This window comes from Schistocerca piceifrons, chromosome 3, assembly GCF_021461385.2.
Source record: "Schistocerca piceifrons isolate TAMUIC-IGC-003096 chromosome 3, iqSchPice1.1, whole genome shotgun sequence".
NCBI classification, from domain to species: domain Eukaryota; kingdom Metazoa; phylum Arthropoda; class Insecta; order Orthoptera; family Acrididae; genus Schistocerca; species Schistocerca piceifrons.
In genome coordinates, this window is record NC_060140.1 from 50,725,179 (window position 1) to 50,730,449 (window position 5,271).

At 44.8% G+C, this 5,271-nt stretch overlaps 1 non-coding gene across 1 annotated transcript; it reads right to left on the minus strand.

Annotated features, from left to right (window-relative positions):
• Positions 1 to 2,510: 2,510 nt before the first annotated feature.
• Positions 2,511 to 2,585, minus strand: Trnas-cga. The gene has a single exon. It is a non-coding gene; the product is annotated as a tRNA-Ser (tRNA).
• Between the last annotated feature and the right edge of the window lie 2,686 nt (positions 2,586 to 5,271).

Below are 5,271 nucleotides of genomic sequence, written 5' to 3' on the forward strand. Positions count from 1 at the left end.
GTTGATGTGTTTGTCACAAAATACGTCTTATGTGAACCCGATGGAACACATCTACAACGCTACAACGCCCCAACTATGCTCCCTCAAACCACCGTTACGGGAATTTTGTGGCATGTGCGTAGACATCCGAGGCAAAAAACCTCCAGAAACCTAGAAATTGCTAATCGAAACCATTCCACTCAGAATCGCTGCTCCATTGCGGTTCCCAAAGTGGTCCAGCACACAATTAAGCCGAAGTGGCCATAACGCTTTTGCTGAGCAGTGCATGTCGCGAGTGAATCGTTACAGTGAATGATTTGATTTTTTCTTGGATTGTATAGAGAGCAATTAGTAGAGTCTGTAGCAACGAATCGCACCTAGTTTGATTACATTACGGCACATAAGATACAACGCAAATACAATGAAACAATGTACATTTGCTGAGTTGTATGAAACTAACTGCTTGCTAGTTGCATTGTGGTAATCTTTTAAAGGCGTTTTCATCATCCCTGGCTGTACCGAGCGGAAATGATGCGAATGCGAAATTCGCATGCATCGGAGATGTGACCCAGATCTCAGAAGGACAGTTCTGATTCAGTTTGTCTTTTACTTGAAACTGTTTCACGTCGTGGTCAGGATTTTACATTCGGAAAATAAGGGTTTCTTTGGCCCTCCTTTTCCGGCTACCGAGATGCTCTGTTCCTAAGGATATTGACGTCGTCGTACGCTACATACCTGGGAGCCTCATCTCGCTTCAGCGACCCGTAGCTCACAGTGTCTTCTCATCTCTTTCTCGGGCACCTCACGTCCCTGCTACATATCTCTTGTCCTTCTTCACCTCGCTCTTCGGACCTCCCATCTCTTATCACACTGCGCCGTCCTCACATATTCATTAATATGACGTGGCATGTGAACTCTTATTTTCACAGAAGACGTCCTGCTTGTATATAAGCTCATCAGGGTTCAATACTGATCTCTTTCGTCAATTAAGGCGCACACATTGCCCTAAGTGATTCTTCTGCCGTGTGCTCGTGTACACATTTGGTAAGTATATTAGCTGATGATCTTTCAAGCCTTAAGCCGATCTTTCAAGCCTTAAGCCTTAAGATTATCAGTCCTCAGCCAGAATATACTCAAATAAGTATCTGCGCAGTGAACTGTCAGAAAACAGAACTCAGACATGTATTCGCAGCCGAATTACTGGTTTTGTATACGACTGATGCCTCGATTTCCATACAACGAAAATCGCGTAAAATGTGTCTCTTACAGAATCAGTAAACAGAAAAAAATCAGTGCTAAAATAGTGGCCGTTCACACATATGCTTCTAAACTTTTTACTTGATAAAATCTACAACTTTATAAATTCTTTGGATAACAATGAGTCAGGTTAAGCTTCCATTAGCTAGTTCCAATGGGAATGAAAGTGGATATCTATTCGCAACACTGCCGCTGCGCTCTGTACGCATAATCATGCCAAATACGTAAACATGAACTAAGGTCACTGTCTTTCCTTAGGGGTACTTACAATTCGAGAAAGAAAGAAACTACTCTCATTATCATACCTGCGGAGAGGCGGCAACGCCTGGATAGATGGCTTCCAGCTCGGTTAGTTGTTTACTGTATCGTTGTGGAATGCAGTGTGGGATAAAGGGAGACGAGAATACGAATGCCCATTGCTAGCAGACCGACTACAGGAGGGGAGTAAAGGTAAACTCCTATAAAATCTTCTCAGGAACTCCAAACAGAAAAATTACCGACGCGTCGAATCTGGTGGAACCAATTGTGAATGCTCTGTGGCACTCACACAAAAATATGAGCATCGCGTTCATGTCTGGCTTCACTTAACGAGGCCTTTTTGGGCGAGGTGACAACGACGTCGTCAATGTCTTCCATTGTGTTCACTGTTGTTCAGACTCCTCATCAGTAATGTTTCCACACGACGCTCTCTTCGCTGTTGAGTCGGAACTTGAGAAACAAAGTCGGCAGAGATCTTCCTCATTCATTAATCGTGTGTTAAAATGAGGTGAACCTACTTCTGAGACAATTGATTTAACTCTGGCATTTGTTCAACTGTCTCTCTTGAGTCTCCAAGCACATGGTCGCTAATTTTCTCGACTTTTTCGTCTGTCCGGTATGTTGATGGATTACCAGAAAGTGGTCTGTCGCCATTTTTGAAACATGGAGTGCATTAGTACAAACTTGATTTTTGCCAAAAGCTTTTTTGGTAAACGGTTACAGTCTCAGCGTTGTTTCTCTCGAGCGGAAAACAAAATTTCGCAGCTACGGGTTTTTCACATAACGCTTCCTGTGTATAAACAACTGCTGTGATGAAACTCTCTATGGGCAGATAAGACTTCCGGGGAGACGCCGGAGGCAGTACTACACTCGCAAAGAGTTGCGCGATAAACCGCATCGAGAAAAACGCGTACTGATTAGGATCCGGCCGGGAACCACATTCGTTCCCTGAATGAGATTTTCACTCTGCAGCGGAGTGTGCGCTGATATGAAACTTCCTGGCAGATTAAAACTGTGTGCTCGACCGAGACTCGAACTCGGGACCTTTGCCTTTCGCGGGCAAGTGCTCTACCAACTGAGCTACCGAAGCACGACTCACGCCCCGTACTCACAGCTTTACTTCTGCCAGTATCTCGTCTCCTACCTTCCAAACTTTACAGAAGCTCTCATTCTGGAAACATCCCCCAGGCTGTGGCTAAGCCATGTCTCCGCTATATCCTTTCTTTCAGGAGTGCTAGTTCTGCATGGTTCGCAGGAGAGCTTCTGTAAAGTTTGGAAGGTAGGAGACGAGATACTGGCAGAAGTAAAGCTGTGAGTACCGGGCGTGAGTCGTGCTTGGGTAGCTCAGTTGGTAGAGCACTTGCCCGCGAAAGGCAAAGGTCCCGAGTTCGAGTCTCGGTCGGGCACACAGTTTTAATCTGCCAGGAAGTTACATTCGTTCCCTGTTAACGTGTCAGCGACCTAAGGTACAGGTCCTATGCACGCTCACTACCACAGTTCTGCAGACCATGAAGTCAACGCGCAGATCGCGACAAGCGAACTATTTAACGTCGCTCGGCCTGTTCCTCGCTATAAGTCAGGATGCGACAGAAGGTGACTCCTGTGTTGACGCCCCCTTCCTTCATGTCCGGAGGGCGTTCGAATACAGTTAAGTTCTGGGTAGCAATGAAATCACACTCGTGGTTACAGGTTATCCCTCCCACTTTGCATCTGAATTATGAACGTCGGACCAAACAGAGATATTTACATCATTCTTAAATGGTTCAAATGGCTCTGAGCACTATAGGACTCAACTGCTGAGGTCATTAGTCCCCTAGAACTTAGAACTAGTTCAACCTAACTAACCTAAGGACATCACACACATCCATGGCCGAGGCAGGATTCGAACCTGCGACCGTAGCGGTCTCGCGGTTCCAGCCTGCAGCGCCAGAACCGCGCGGCCACTTCGGCCGGCACATCATTCTTAACATGGAGGAATCTTCACACATGTAAGTAGCTTCAGGTGTACCTCAAGACACGATTGCGGGCCCGTTAATGCCAGCGATTTGTATAGGTCACCTGATGGGTAACACAGGAACCTCCTTTAGATAAGTAAGAGCATATGGACTATCAGACCAATTGTGTGATTGGATTGAGGAGTTCCTAGATGACAGGACGCAGCATGTCATTCTCAATGAAGAGAAGTCTTCCGAAGTAAGAGTGATTTCAGGTGTGCCGCTGTGGAGTGTCGTAGGACCGTTGCTATTCACAATATACATAAATGACCTTGTGGATGACATCGGAAGTTCACTGAGGCTTTTTGCAGATGATGCTGTGGTGTATCGAGAGGTTGTAACAATGGATAATTGTACTGAAATGCAGGAGGATCTGCAGCGAATTGACGCATGGTGCAGGGAATGGCAATTGAATCTCAATGTAGACAAGTGTAATGTGCTGCGAATACACAGAAAGATAGATCCTTTATCATTTAGCTACAAAATAGCAGGTCAGCAACTGGAAGCAGTTAATACCATAAACTATCTGGGAGTACGCATTAGGAGTGATTTGAAATGGAATGATCATATAAAGTTGATCGTCGGTAAAGTAGATGCCAGACTGAGTTTCATTGGAAGAATCCTAAGGAAATGCAATCCGAAAACAAAGGAAGTAGGTTGCAGTACGCTTGTTCGCCCACTGCTTGAATACTGCTCAGCAGTGTGGGGTCCGTATCAGATAGGGTTGATAGAAGATATAGAGAAGATCCAACGGAGAGCAGCGCGCTTCGTTACAGGATCATTTAGTAATCGCGAAAGCGTTACGGAGATGATAAACTCCAGTGGAAGACTCTGCAGGAGAGACGCTCAGTAGCTCGGTACGGGGATTTTGCTAAAGTTTCGAGAACATACTTTCACCGAAGAGTCAAGCAGTATATTGCTCCCTCCTACGTATATCTCGCGAAGAGACCATGAGGATAAAATCAGAGAGATTAGAGCCCACACAGAAGCATACCGACAATCCTTCTTTCCACGAACAATACGAGACTGGAATAGAAGGGAGAACCGATAGAGGTACTCAAGGTACCTTCCGCCACACACCGTCAGGTGGCTTGCGGAGTATGGATGTAGATGTAGATGTAGATGTAGATGTAGATAATCTGCAAATGATGCTGCATATAAGGATGCCGTAACGCTAGAAAATTTTCTAGAGAATTAAGTCCTGCAAAAGATCGACGCTTAGTGCGTGGAGTGGAAGGTGAACGGAATAGAAAAATATATGGTTCATTGTAGATCAAGGTAGAAGCAGTGTTATTGCTAGATTGTACAACTGACGAACATTTGCTCACAGCCGTTATATACCTAGGTGAATTCTTACGGAGCGATTTGAGTTATAGTATCAGTATAAACCCTTTTGTCGGAATCGGTGATGCACCCTTATGTTTAATTTAAGAATTATAAGAAAATGCATGATGTAGAATCTGTCGTTGTGGTCTTCAGTCCGAATACTGGTTTCATACAGCAATCTGCGCTAGTGTATCCTTTACAAGCCACTCAAATTTCCCAATATTACTGTCGAAGACGTCAGGGTGCTGTTACAACTTCTTTTCCGCTTACCTCGAAATTTGTAAATACGTTCGTCTCTTACAGCACAGGTGGCGCAGGATTGTACGTCCTTCTCTGTGTTCACTTCACGCTTGATGACTGGTACTACGTAGGTTGATATTCAACACCGAGCTGGCAGTGATACATCGACACTTATTATGGATGTCAGAATATATTTTGACTAATCGCAAATGTTAAA